Consider the following 16,039-nt stretch of genomic DNA (forward strand, 5'->3'; position numbering starts at 1 on the left):
TTTTTGAGACGGAGTCTCACTCTGTCGCCAGGCCGGAGTGCAGTGGCGCCATCTCGGCTCACTGCAACCTCCGCCTCCCGGGTTCAAGCAACTCTTCTGCCTGAGCCTCTTAAGTAGCTGGGATTACAGGTGCACGTTGCCAAGCCTGGCTAATTTTTGTATTTTAGTAGAGATGGGGTTTCACCGTGTTGGCCAGGATGGTCTCGATCTCTTGACCTCGTGATCTGCCACCTCGGCCTCCCAAAGTGCTGGGATTACAGGTGTGAGCCACCGCGCCCGGCCAACTCGAAATAGTTTTTAATGGATTAAGCATGCCTACCTCAAAGCTTGAGATTATATTGAAACCACTACTCACATTTCTTGTTCCACATTGCTTCTTGCATGGTACTTGTTTTATCAGCTTAACAACTACTAAAAATCCAGCTCTGCAAAGATGTATGTTACCATCAAAAGGAATGAAGTATGATTCTATTGAAATTGTGAATTACCTTAAGCTAGTAGGTTGCACAGTGTCTAACAGATGTTAAGTATTGCTGTATTTCCTTAGAAAATGTACGATAGCCCATGGAACCCCAGTGAGCTGGTTCACTACAGTTTTCTAGGGTGCCTGAGAGCACAGTTTGGGAACCATGACACTAAGGCCAAAGTCCCAATAGGTTGGCCAATGTTAACTGTCTCCTTGTTTTTCTGGTTTGATGGTAGCATCATGCCGCCTGCCTCAGGCCTAAGGGCATTTGAAGTTGCAGAGAGAAGATCAGATCAAAAGTTACAAAACATACCTGGCAATTAAGCTGTGGTCATGTGAAATCCTCCAAGCCTCTGAGATAGGGGTGAAGCTTATGGCTCTCGAGGATTGCTAATGTCTGTGAGCCAAAGAAGGAAGAACACCCTGAGGCAGGGGCCAACTGATCTGCCCACAGCTGATGGGCTGGGGAACTTGCTGTACAGGATCCTTCCCCTCTCCAAATGGTGAATTGTAAATATAAGCACAAAGAGGAAGCAGCAATGAGCAGTTCCCCTGTCACTCATCTTCAATAAAACCACAGCTCCTCCCTGCTCTTCTCCCGGGCTGGCTGAGGGATCACGGTGCATCTGTCACTGTACTTACTAGAATTTCCCCTTTCTCCTATAATAAAGGATGAGTATTCTCAGCCCCTTCTCCACCTCCTTCTATGAAAGTGGTGTTTCCAACAGATAAGAATCTGCAGGCCTGAAAGGTGGGTCTCCAAGCTGCAGGTGGGGCCATGATCTCCCTCCTGTTGGGATACTTGAAAGTAAGATTTTTCCATCCATAACCTTCTGCCCACCTTGTGGCTGAGGGGCCAGGCTGAACAGGGGTCCAGTGGTCATTGGATGGAAGGACATACCCTCACTTGGTATACTTTTCCTTTTGCTTCTGTAGCACTTACTGCCTTTTGTCAAAATCTATAGTCTACATAGTGCTCATTGTTGGTTGTCCAATATCTAACATATGAGACTGACAATAAATATTTGTTAAGCAAAATTTAGGATGACTGAAATATGGTACAGGATAAGTAGGAAATTGGGTTTGAGACAGAAGGCCAAGGATTAAAGCTAATGTGGCATTTTCTAAGGGGCTTCCAAGGATCGTGAAAGCCAAGTTTTAAAAAACCAGGAAAGAGTAAAAAAGTCAAAACTACCATTTGAGAGTATCACTTTTGTGTCACCAAATAGCGTGTGCTATGGCAGAGTCAGGATTTTATGTTTCTTTGATACTTGATGAACAGCTTAGATCCCTAAAAAAAGTGTTTAATGGAATCAAAGGGTCTTTAATAACCTCCTCTTTAATGGAATGAGAATAACGTAACTTCTTCAATGATTAAGAAGCAGGTGGGTTCCTACACAAAAGATTGTTGTGAGGTTCTAGGAGTCTCTGTAGTAGTGGGAGCATGTGAGCCTGCTGCCTACGAAGACATGGCCATCTTCGAGAGAGTATGGGGATGTAGGGAATAGATGAAGCATAGCATGTGTGTTATTGTAGCATGATGACAAGCTTGACTTTAAAAATTAAATACAACTGGTTTTGGTTTACTACAATATACCATTCCTCTGAAAAGGAAAGACTTTTCAGTGCTCCTGTTTCCCTCTCCATCTCTTTCTATCTGTTTTAGGATCACCACCCTATCTAGATCCACTTGTTCACTCATCTGATTAGGAATTATCATATGACTTGCTACGTGTTGGTCTCAGTTGAAACCTTCATGATATAAAGTTAAGCAACGTGTAGATGGGACCCCGAGAATCTCACAGTATTTCACATGATCCCCAAAGTGAGATATATGGGCACTCATCTCAAATGTTTCTAAAGAAAAGGACCTAGGGCCGAGTAAGTTTGAAAATGGTTGAAATCACGAATTAAATATCTGTTTTTACTGAAGGACCTGACAGAGCCTTGATTCTGGGAATGTGCATTGCAGATTTCCAAGTTGGGGTCTCTAGTTCACTGTGTCTGAGAATTAATTTTATCAGAAGCTCTTTTATTTAAAAAAAGAAATCCAACTAATATGGTGTTCTTGGGGGTTCTATGTTGGGAAAACCCTGGCCCAGGTAAAAATGTTTTTTCCTCTCATTAGACCATGTCCGTCTCTGCTTCCGCCTGTACTTCCTCACAATCAGGACTTTCCTCACTCTCTTCTGTCAACAACCATAGCTTCCAGATCTTTCTTTGTCACCTCTATTCAAACTCATTCAACTCAACCTCTTTTATTTGATGTTGTATTTTCTTACTTGACTGATGTCCTCAGCATTACTAACTTGAGGCATCTAGCACATCTCAATGCCATTTTCTGTTTGTTTCTCAGAACCATGTTCACCCCAGAAGTCCCTGTGGCTCCAGGATCTCCTGTCTGGACCAGATCCTCGCAGCAGCCTTTCTTCTCAGGCAAATCTTGGAGACAATTTGCCCAGGTTTTTCTGACCAGCAGAGGGCCCTTGGCGGCTGTCTAGTGACCTATGGGCATAACCACCCTTCCACAGCTTAATCCTATCTAAATTCAGTGTTCCAGCAAAAACGTCAATTTCTGGAAAATGTGTAACTCATCTCTTTCCTCCATCAAATGCTACTCATGACAAGTGCTTCTGGGGAGCTCACATAGTATTGGGGCTAAAGGGAGACATCTATTTGTTAAACATGTACATAGTGATTATACTGAGTTGAGCACAATGCTATTGTGTGAAATCCATGACACCATTATCATCTCAGGTTTACAGACGGGAAAACAGCTGAATGATTAAGTAACCTTTCCAGGGTTGCACAGCTGGCAGGTGGTGCAGCCCAATTGCCCCAGGCAGGCTGGCTTCAGAGGCCATGTTCTCTACTGCGACACCTCACTGACTCTACATATAAAAGAAAAATTATATGGCAAATGAGAAGGTGTTAAGTGCAAAGGAAAAAAAAAAAACAAAGGAAAAGGAGAACTGGGGCCTGGTAAAGGGATCAGGCCATCAGGTGGAGCTGAGAGTGGGTAGTTGTGGCTTCTATTGAGTGGCCAGGACAGGCTCATGGGGAAAGTGCCCTCTGAGAGGTGTGGGGTGAGGGAGTGTGTTCCCACTGTCAACGAATAGAAATACCTGGAGAAGTGTGTTCCAAACAGAATAGTCAGAACCCAGGAGCAGTTCTGGAAGACGTTCATGTGGGAGGGACTTCTGCATGCAACCACTCTGGTCTCCAGTTTCTCTGAGTCCCACCGCCTGCTTCTGAATTCCACTGATAGTGTTCTCATTGTACAAAGGGCACCATCCATGATCGAGAGTCATAGCATGGTGGCTTCTGCCTATCTTTCTTCACATCAAGGACTTTCCTCACTCTCCTCCCTCTATCAGCCACCAGAAGCTTCCAGATCTTTCACTGTCACCTCTAGATATTTCTCTATCTATCTCCCCTTTCCCTAAATCCAAAATACTGCTATCTCTTTCCCGGTAGATTCATCACACTATCTCATTCCAATATCCATTTAGATCTCGGCATATATTCTTGATAAATTAAAATTTCAAACTTACGTAAAATGTTCTGCCTATTCTCCCAAGGACATGTGCTATGTTTTATAATGAAATTTTAATCTTTATTTTTAAAATAATTTGTGCAAAGAGAAGGCATCTGGCTTTGTTTTATCTGCTACAGAAAAGGGATCATGTCATGGATATATTCTTTACCAGAAATGGGCAATTATTTTGCCTTCCAGCTGGATTAGAGAGAAAAACAGGCTCACCTTAGCAACAGCATTCTGATGTTGATGTCATCACCTCACATCATTCTGGTCTCATGTCACTGCATTCTTCCTCTAAATCTCAAGCCACAGCTTTATAGATCTCTGCATTTAGAAGGCTTAATGAAAAAGGAAGAAATAACCATACTTAAATATTCACTGAGTCATTCTAATCTTGAACTCTGTTGGCAGGTCCCTTTTCCACAGCAAAATAAAAAGAGATTTGTGCTTTTTCTACTCCAGTTTTTGCTGCAGATTTGCCTACAACTCTTGTCTCTCTCAAGCTCAGGCCCACACCATCCTCCTGTATACCCCCAACCCATGGGATTGCCAACCTCTCCAACAAGCCTGATCACTCACAAATATAATGATTTTATTTTACTAGGCAGTTCAATCCTGAGACGATTATGGTGAGCTTACAACGGATCCTAGGGCTAGAAGAAATCTTTCTTTTCATCTACATCCCAGCTTCTTTTTTTTTTTTTTTTTTCCCAGCTTCTTATTTGAAGATGAGGAAGCAGACAGCAAGACAAGGCCTGCTGTTGTAAAAGACAGAAAAGATTTTCACTCCCGGGAAGTTTGTGGCTCCTCAAAAGATTCTCATAGGGTGTCAGATCATGCATCAGATGTTATGTACCCCACCCTTGCCCCCACCCCACCCAATCCCTGCCTTCCTCTCCCTGCCACCCCTTCACCACCTCTCTCCCCCATACACAAAAATCGTACATACCCAAGTCATTGAATCACAGCAGCCAGAAATCCTTCCTGCACCAGGAACCCGACTGAGTCTCTTCCACTTCAAAGTTTCAGTATTGGCCTTGGTCTCACAGCAAGTAACATTTAAAACCTCAGCACTTTGGGATGCCAAGATGGGTAGATCACTTGAGGCCAGAAGTTCAAGCCCAGCCTGGCCAACATGATGAAACTCATGCCTGTAATCCCAGCTACTTGGGAGGCTAAGGCATGAGAATCACTTGAACCTGGGAGACAGAAATTGCAGCGAGCCACGATTACACCACTGCACTCCAGCTTGGGCAACAGAGTGAGATTCTGTAAAAAAAAAAAAAAAAGAAAATTCACAGTTGTATAGAATTATTTACATTGTTTTCATGTATAGTTATAAAATTTGTATATATCGATAGGGAAAAATTTACTGTCAATGAGTAGAAAACTATTCACATACATACTACATTTTGGCAAAATCAGGCACTCTGCTTCAAAACCACAAGCTATGCCACAAAGACAAAGACTTCCTTTATAAGCATTCATCACACATTAACCATCGTGTTCCAGAAGCAATTTTAAAAGTTCTCAATTTGCTGGTCCCTGAGTAAGAAACACAGATGATATATTTAATCCATTTGAAACTTAAAGTTATTTTTAACATAATTAAGCATTTATAACCTTGCTTTATAGATACATACTCTGAGTTATATAACATCACTGAGCTAACACTTTGGACCACATTTAAAAAAAAAATATCTGTCCTTAAGATTTCACACTTAAATATACTGAAGACACTTTTTGTTGTTGTTGTTGTTAGAAGTCAATGTTGGCTGGACGTGGTGACTCATGCCTCTAATCGTAGCACTTTGGGAGGTCAAGGTAGGCAGATCACCTGAGGCCAGGAGTTCAAGACCAGCCTGGCCAATATGATGAAACCCCATCTTTACTAAAAGTACAAAAATTAGCCAGGCATGGTGGTGCACACCTGTAATCCCAACTACTTGGGAGGCTGAGGCATGAGAATTGCTTGAACCCAGGAAGGGGAGGTTGCAGTGGGCTGAGATGGCGCCACTGCCCTTCAGCCTGGGTGACAGAGCAAGACCTTGTCTCAAAAAATAAAAAAATACAAATAAAAAAAGAAGTCAATGTATATTTTAAAGAACTTTTTAATATTGACAATAGCCAAACAAAAAGGTCTTCAAACTTCTAGAAAACTAGAAATTTTACCAAATGAGCAGTAAGAACACATTTTTCATAGTGTATCAACTAATAAGTATTTATTGCCTTAATTAGAGTCACTGACAGGCAAATAAGGTTTTATCATTGTTCTCAAAGAAGACAAAGGGGCTAACTAATTTATATTTATGTCTTCAATATTGGAAAGTTTATTACAAAGCATTCATTGCACACTGTCCTTTGAACAGCACTTTGCAGTAATGCATTACTTCATACTCACTCAATCTGGGAGGTCACTTTCTTTACCTTCATTTTATAACTAGAGAAGTTGAGGCACAGCAGGTTAAAGACTTAATCCTGAGTCTCTAAAGCATGTAGGATTCTGTGTAAAATTTAGGCCTCTTAGTGGGGCAAATACAGTCTAATCCAAAAAGTGGTGCAAAGATTCGTACTCTATTGACATGTTTTGACAGGAAGTTGGCAAGTGAAATTTTGAGGGGTTCTCTGCTTATATAGAAGAAAATAATAATAGGTGAAATTATCCCGGAAACAGAAATACAGAGAACTTCCTGCAATATTTTAAAGGAAATATAGGGATTTAATTTAAAATATAATTAATTAACCAAATCATATCTTTCTAGGATTTTGAATTCATTTCTTGTGCCTTTTTAGCTGGTTAGCTGGCCAGTTTGATCCACCCCTACCCCAATGCCCCTGCATTTAAGAACTCTGTTTGATATAAAAACCAGTTATAATCTTATCAAAATAATATATTTTTAGTATACATTCTCAGTTTACATAGTTTCTGATTTTATGTCCAGGGCCACTGTGTATGACCTTAGAGGTTATATGTGGAAAATCTCTAGAACATTATTTAGGTCATACTTACCATAATACAGTACACATTCAGGAAGTATGTGCACTGTTGGAGTTGTGCAGCACACAGCTCACTCAACTCTACACACTGCCCAGCTAACATCTTTAGATTAAGGTTAAGGTTGAGGTGGGTGAACGTTATTAGAGGCTGGTCTCATTATTAGAAGCTTCCCACCTTTGAATAACCTTTATGTTTCTGCTCTGGCTCTTTCCTAGTCTTGTCATTATTTTTCCAAATTTCTGAAGTCCCTGACCCATATTCATTTACCACTGAGACTTTTTTACATGGCCTGTAATAGGGTAAAGACTAAGGAATAGGGTTTCTATACCCCACGAGATTGATAAGATAAATCCATGAATCAGCTTTTGCTTCTGTCGTTCTAGGAACAATCCAGTTCTATTGTACAATCTGGGCCAAGCTGTAGGTTCTGCAAAAGGCTCAAGTTCCAGCTCTACAAAAGAATCAGAGGTATGTTGCCCCCTCCCTAAGTCACAGAAACGATCCTCAATAATTGATTCCTACATCTATTAATTGGTACTACTCCCATTCAAGACTTTCTCATAATTTTCCTGCTAAATAATGATCCCACAAAATGATCTGGGAAAATAAAAAAGAATTCCCCTTTGGGTTTAAGTGGGAATCAATGCATACTACATTGTCCACTTGGAGATTCACATTGCACATGAGCATATTAAAGGCTCTGAGGAGAAGATTAATTTTGTTTATCTCCAAACTTAATTTCATGGACTCAACACCAGTCCGTGAAAGCAGCTGGGAAGGTGGCTGTACCCTGCAAAACCCCAGGGGTGGAGCTGTCCAAGACCATGGGAACCCATCTCTTTCATCACCATAACCTGGGTGGGAGACATAGAGTCAAAGGAGATCATTTGGGAACTTTAAGATTTGACTGCCTTGCTGGATTTTGAACTTGCATGGGACCTGTAGCCTCTTTGTTTTGGCCAATTTCTCCCATTTGGAATGGCTGTGTTTATGTACTGCCTGTACCCCTGCTGTACCTAAGAAGTAACCGGCTTTTGATTTTACAGTCTCATAGGTGGAAGGAACTTGCCTTGTCTTGGATGAGACTTTGGACTGTGAACTTTTGAGTTAATGCTGAAATGAGTTAAGACTTTGGGGGACTGTTGGGAAGGCATGATTTGTTTTGAAGTGCAAGAACATGAGATTTGGGAGGGGTCAGGGTGTACCATATCATTGGTACCATATCGGGGTACCATATCATTGGTACATGCACATATGCTCATGCGCATGTACCAATGATATGGTTTGGCTGTGTCCCCATCCAAATCTCATCTTGAATTCCCACCTATTGTGGGAGGGAACTGATGGGAGGTAATTGAATCATGGGGGCAAGTCTTTTTTGTGCTGTTCTCATGATGGTGAATAAGTCTTATGAGATCTGATGGTTGTAAAAAGAGGAGCTCCCCTGCACAAACTCTCTCTCCTTGCCTGCTGCCATCCATGTAAGATGTGACTTGCTCCTCCTTGACTTCCACCAGGCTCGTGAGGCTTCCCCAGCTACATGGAACTGTAAGTCCAATTAAACCTCTTTCTTTTCTAAATTGTCCAGTCTCAGGTATATCTTTATCAGCAGCATGAAAATGGACTAATGAACTCCTGTTAATATAAAAAATGTACAGTGGGAAATGTAAATCTGCAGAAAAACTAGTTCAATAAACAATGTTTCTCTGCATGATTTAAGACTATCCTGTAACCTCGCTCTTATTGATTGCTGGTTTTTAGCACCCATCATAGAGTGTTTAGCAAAACCTTGGCCATTTACAGGTTTTCTCTAGCACTTTAGCTGTATAATGAGTTGAGCTTCAAAACAAAAGCACACAGGGGAGGTAAGGGGATCCAAGGAGGAAGGGAGAAAGTGGTAAGTAGAGGAAAAGGAAACACACCAGAGAGACAAAAGGCACTCAAGGAAGACAAGCCTGTTACCTGCCCTTGTTTTACTAAATCTATTTTTCATAGGAGGAAACTGAGGCTTAGACAAGTTAAATAACTTGCTCAAGGTCACACGACTAATTTGGTCAGGGCTTTAACCTGAACCCATATTGCAGACTTTGAATCCCATGCCATTCTCTTTCTGCTTCATTGTATTTGGCATAACACTGTTATTGTTATTACTACTATTGAAGAGGCACCATGATGCAATGGCTGAGCAGGCCTCAATCAGTTTTGAAGTTCAAGTCCCATCTCTCTCACTAGTAGCATGTGCCTTTGCCTGGGGTCCCCATCCCTAACATTCTTCTTTATCTCTGTAACAAGGAAATAGCAATTCTCAAGGGATTGTTGAGAGGATTAAAGGAGTCAGTGCTCAGAAAATAATAAATAACAAATGTTGTCAATTGTTTTTATTATGACAATTCATAGCTTAATTCTCACACTTCACGAGATTCACAGCCAAGCCTAATTATCAACACTCAGGAGCTACTGGAATCAAAAACAAAATGTAATCTCCCTTCCCTTCCACACCCCTAAAGCTGAAGCAAAGCTAAGAGATCTTAATATACGAAAAGTGAATCACATGCCTATTAAGTAGACTGTATGATATCCTCAGTCACGACGCAGTGAACAAAGACTGAAGAAGTTGGTCATGGAAGTATAAAAGATTAAAAAAAATCTAAGTGGTTTGCTCTCTGAGGATCAGAACTGTAGAAATCACGATTCAGACAGGGGAGTGAATTTTGCTGGGTCAAATGCTTTCTCTCTGATTCATTACTGTAGATATGACTGATAGGGAAGAGAGGATGTTTACTGAGCGCTAAAGCCTTTCTCTAACTACTCGTTGGCTTTTATATTGATTGATGTAATAGCTTTGATCTATAATCTCAAAAATAACTCAATTTTTTTTTCATAGCAGTGAAGCTATTAGTACTCCTGTTGAGGTAGATTGAGCACTTTACATGGGTTGGAAAACAAAGGAAAATACATGTAAAACATTTCCCGATATTTTGAAGATTTCCTTCTTTTGCTGTCTTTTGTCTTAACAAATTTGACTAAAGTTGAAATTAAAATTTAACATCAGTCGTTCATTTAATACTTCAATATATTTGGATAACATATTACTATAACACAGAGTTGAGTTTTGTGTTCGATTTGGGTCAGCTATGTAAATCAACAACATTAATGAGCTTTATTAAATCATCTTAGTAAAAGCTCAACTGTCTTAACTGTTTACTTAATTCTACATCCAACAAAAAACAGCTGTCACCTTCTGACAGCTTGTATTCTGAATGAGAGTTTTCTTCTTACAAGGAAAAACTGATATAAGGTGTAATCTAACAGAAATGCCATATTTAGAGTCTTTTAAAATGACACTCTCTTAAGTAATGAAGGACTTAAAGATTCCAACTTTCTGTTAAGAAGGAACATTAGGAAAGGCAAGAAATTCAAGAACATTGTGCTCTGTCATGTACTTTATATGCAGAACTTTACTCTGTAGAAACCACTGAATTACCTTTTTTTTTTTTTTTTTTTGACAGAGTCTCGCTCTGTCACCCAGGCTAGAGTGCAGTGGTGTGATCTCAGCTCATTGCAACCTCTACCTCCTAGATTCAAGCAATTCTTATGCCTCAACCTCCCAAGTAGTTGGGATTACAGGCATGTGCCACAACCCAGGAGCTAATTTTTATATTTTTGGTAGAGATGGGGTTTCACCATGTTGGCCAGGATAGTTTCAAACTCCTGACCTCAGGTGATTTGTCCATTTTGAAACAATGCTGGGATGACAGGCCTGAGCCACCACACCCAGCCTGAATTACCTAATTGACGACAATTGCGTTGACTTAGGGGACCCAACAATGAAGGGAGTCTGGAGACTGGGCTGTAACCTACTTCCTGCACCTTAAGAAGAAAACACCTCCTAAATAAGTCTATACATCATTTAACTGCTACATAATTAAGAATTTTTTCAACATTCTTAACAAAGTATAGATTTTTTCCTTCCTGAAACAGTGAATTTAAGCAATTTATGCAAATCAATGCTTCACAAAAAATGAACTTAATATATTTAAGGAAACAAAGCTAGGAGTTCCTCATATTGGTAATACTTTGCTAATGGCTTCAAGGGCTTATGTGTACTTAAGATTAACACAATTGTCTTCTTTTGAATGTGCATTATAAAGTATTTTAAATGGATGCTTTATTATTTTAGGTAAGCCTTTCTCTAAGACATTTAATAACTGACCAAGGCACTAAATTCGAGTCCTAACCTTCAAACTCTCTGTGGATGAGATCTGGGACTCTATAACAAATCCCAGCCCTCACCTCACCTGTGAGTCTTTCACATGAAAATGGGGCTCACTGAGTTTAGAAGATGACCTTATCCTGTGGCCTCTGGGAGAAGGTAACATGGTTGTTTTCTCCCAGAAAGAGCACATGTGTCGCTGTTGCTGCTGTCTGGGGTAAATCAGATCCTCAGAGAGACATCTAGACTCAGAAGACAGACCCCAGGTGATCAGGGGAGGGAACTGGCCTTTGCTGGTTAAAAAGGAATGAACTACACCTTGCAACTACAAGTTTTGTATTTCTTTTAGTACTCATTTACCTTGTTCATCCATCCATTCACCCATCCATCCATCCATCCATCCATTCACTTATTATTCATTCAATTAAGTGTTTATTAAATACTGACTATACACCAGGCAGTGTTCTAGGCATTGGAGTCTTTTAAAGACTAAAACAGATACAAATACACGTCCTCATGGAGAAGAGGGAGATTAATAATTAACTAAATAAATTACATGAGTATTTAAAAATAATGAAGGTTAGGTAGAGTAGTAAAGCGGGGAAAAGGGATGAAGAATGAAGAGCCAGGCAGTGGTTGACAGGATCAATCAGTTGGCAGGGGAGGCCATGCCAAGAGGGTAATGTGAAGTCTCCATATGCAAGCCTGGAACCTGAAAGTCTGAAGTCCTGCTTGCCTCAGCTGATCGTCTCCCACCCACCTCCTGCATTTGCCATTGTCCCTGATCGCCCAGCGAAGCTTCCCCGGACAAGTCCCTCACCCAACCCTGCCATCTTAACTGTTCTTATGATAATGTGAATACCTCTCACCCATCCTGCCATTTTAACTGCTCTTCTGCTTCACCCCACTCACCATTGTAACTGAATGTCTGAATGTATATATTTTGGTAATATATATTCCTTGCCCCTACCACCACCACTGTAACTGATCTTACTCTTAACTTTCCACTGCCTACCCCAAACCTATAAAACCAACTCCTATCCCACTGCCCTTTGCTAACGCCCTTTTCGGCCTTAGCCCACCTGCACCCAGGTGAATAAAGAGCCATGTTGCTCACACAAAGCCTGTTTGGGGGGTCTCTTCATTCAAAGTGCGTGTTTTTAACAGGTAATATTTGATCAAACACTAAAAGGAAGCAAGGAAGCAAGGCACAGAGTTACCCAAGAGCACAGCTTTTGAAGTAGAGGAAACAGCCAGCACAGAGACCTTGGGATGGCCTGCATTCTTGCCTGGGGCACAGAGGGTTGGGGGTAGATGTGGTAGAAATACAGGTTAGACTAGTAGCAGTGTGGGGATGGGTTGATGGCCAGTGGTGCTGCAGGTGGTGTCTAGAGTCATGTAACATTATGAAGATTTGAGCCTCTATTCACAGAGTTATTGATCCATTTGCATTTATCAATGTGTATGTGAATTAACAACATTTAACAGTGTTTAATATGGGCACTGGCAAGATTCTGAAGACCCCCAAAAATGTTTTCTGCAAAGCATTGAATCTTGACCTTTTTATTTGCAAGTAGTCTATATTATGAATAAAGTGCTAGACGCTTAATTCTGTTAAGAGGCATACTTCCCCACAGCTTTCCCACGTCCAGCATAGCCCTTGTAGGTGAATCCTTCTGGTCTACCCATTACCCTAATCATGTCACTTCTCGCCAAAGAAAGAAAGAGAAGCTCAGAGGTAGAAGGAGAGCTGAAGGAGGAGGAAAAGCACAAAACAAGATGTGGAGCCAAAGGGAATCAACATTGAGTGATTCCTTTTGCAATGAACAAAATCTACTGGCTGTGACAAACAACGCGTCGTCCAGCCCCAGTCCAAGCCCAGCCAGAGCACCCACTTCTCAGCTGAGTGGAGGACACGGGATTGCTTTGGTTTGGGTAACAGTTCATCTTTATAGTCAAGGGCATTTCTTGTCTTTTCCACTCTGCATTCTGCAGTTCAACTTTTTGACTTCCTTGCTGCATGGCATCTGAAAACTTTAGTGAGCATTTTTTTCTATCTCAAAACCTAGGATAATAGTATTCATATCTTTTATTTAATACTTATTTTTTTAAGCATTGCAATAGATGAGGATTCTGGGAAACAGAAAACCACAGAGATAAGGCATCTTTTCAAATAATGATAATAATAGTCATCATATTAGGTAAAATTAGGTCATTACAAATTGATGGGGGTCTAAGGGCCTTACATGTGTGATATAATTTACTTTTTACAACTCTGGAAGGTAGGTACTTTACACCAGTTCTACAGATGGAGCACTGGTAATTGGCAGATCTGGAATTCAAATCTGGCCCATCTGACTGGAGCCTAAACTGATCACCTTAATGCTTCAGTGGTGGTGTTTGTTAAAGTTAACTTTTCGTTATGGAAAAACTAGAACACTAATAGAAGTAGTGGGAAGACTATAATAAACCCTCATGTATGCATCACCCAGTTTCAATAAATATCACATAAAGCTAGTTCTATTTCCTCTATTTCCAGCCCAACACAATGTCATTTTGAAGTAAACCCAAGATATCAGATTGTTTCAACTACAAACATTTAAGTATGTATTTCTAAAAGAGAACTTAAAAAAAATAACCACAATACAATTATCACATCTAAAAATATTAACAATAATTCATTAAAAGCTTCCCGTCTTAAATGTCCAGTCTCAAGCTATGATTTAACTGCAAAGTCATAATCTTTTAGGTGTAATATGATTTGGTACATATGAAGAAATAAATCTACGAACCCACTAATCACACCATTTGTATTCCAGCATTAACACTAAAATGGTGTTTGATCAAATGAGACAATTTTACATGCAAGTTGCTTAGGCCATATATTTCTCCATGTGACAGGGCAGACAGTAATAGAATTTAGAAAGTTTAGGTTCGTTTTGTTACTATGATTAAGCATATCACTCATACTCGTAAAACCTCAGTTTCCCATACATAGAAAGAGGGATTTGAACTATCAGTGATAAATAAATGAGAATTCTCAGCTTACAGAACCTTCTGAAAGTTATAATTTCAATGTATCTACTGATAAAGCTCCAGATAATTGTAATGATAAACATTTTTAGTAGACAGAGCTTTCTAAATTTGAAAGACTAGAATCATTGGTGTTCAAAAGGAATAAGTAAATAATTTCAAACAGCCTCTTTCCTTTCTGATATTCAATATATTTATCTGTCTATCATCAATCCATTTATTCATCCATCTATGTGCCTACTTCTATGTCTAGCAAGATGCATGTCTTAAAATATTTTTTTTGTCTAAAAGTATTTTTAAGTAATATGTGAAAAGAACAGAAAACACAGCCAAGCATGTAAGATGCAGCATTATAAGTATAATCATACTTTGTTATTTGACACGAAGGAAAAGAAAAATAAATAATTGGAAACTCGAATGAGAATCAGACAGGAGGGCTATGTGTTTCTAAAGATAAGATGGTCTTTTGAAGTCCCACTTTTCTTCTTATGGGCAGATGACTCTGACCCCGGCTCACTTTATGAAGAAGAAAGTGATAGATCATTAAAAACTCATCACTCAAGGGCTCCAAAGAAGAAGTGGCTTTCGAAGAAAGTTTTTTTTCCTCTTTTTGGTCCATTAGCTTAATGAGTGAGAGAGAGAGGAAATAATCTCAGAGCAAGAAGAAGTTCTGAAGTCATAGTAGGGAAAAAAGGGTAAAGATAGTTGATGTGAAATGAACTTTCATAGAGTTTTAAAGGAATTAAGTCACAGCATAGTACTGCAGGACCTTGGGTGGGAGGTCAGGCAGCCCACGTTCTCCAAAAAGTCATTGAATCCACCTCCCTAAAGCAACTGGAGTTTTTCTCCAGGAATGGAGGGCACAGCGACATGCTTCCTTAGCCTATGACAATGCAAGAACGCTACTTAGTTTAAAACACTTCGCAATTCCTTCATTCATCTTTCAGTGGTGTCTGTAGGTGCTATAATATGAAATGAGATAAGATATGAAATAAATCATGTTTGAGGGATTCCGTGAATTGCAAATTTTAAAGAGATATAGCTAAAATGTCTTTAAAACTGTTTGCTGTCAAATCATGAAAAATGTAATCCAAGAGGATTTTTTGTTGTCCAATGATTATTAATATTCTATACAGAGTGATAACTTGTAATGTAAATATTATGAGTGGAAATTCTTACAAATGTGATGTGTCCACTTAGCTAAGCTGGAACTGTGTTTCGCCAGATTCCTTTCCTTGTATGGCTCTGGGTTAGTACTCACCACAAGAAATATTTGACATGAGATGTCAACATGACCCGGCAGTCATTTTTGCTGCATCCTGAGTGTTGATGCAGGTCCCAGACACTGTGGCAGATTGTGCACGATGAGGCTGATTGACTAGGTCACCTGATAGGTATGGCTCAGCATCTTAACTCAATACTCCTTCAGCTCCCCAAAGATCTGCTCCTTCCACCTCTTCAACTCCTGGAGTGGGTGTATATGCAGCTCTGTGCTGAAAGGTACCAGCATCTCCAGCAAGTGGCCCACAGCACGGAGGCTGGGGGTAGCTAGAGAAAGATGCGGTCTCCAATTTGTCTCGCAGCATCCAGCTGAGTTTATGGGGCTTCAGTTCATCAATGTAGACTCTTATTTGCCCTTGCTCTCAATTATATCCAGCTTTCATCTCCATTTGCCAGACTGGCAGATCCAAAAACCGCATGTTTCAGGCTCAACATCAGGTACAGAGCCAGCAGCCTGCAGAGACTGCCTCACTGGCTTCCACAATTACAGGGAGGTCTAATCCCAGT

The sequence above is a fragment of the Cebus imitator genome, unplaced genomic scaffold (assembly GCF_001604975.1).
Source record: "Cebus imitator isolate Cc_AM_T3 unplaced genomic scaffold, Cebus_imitator-1.0 Scaffold62, whole genome shotgun sequence".
Lineage (NCBI taxonomy): Eukaryota > Metazoa > Chordata > Mammalia > Primates > Cebidae > Cebus > Cebus imitator.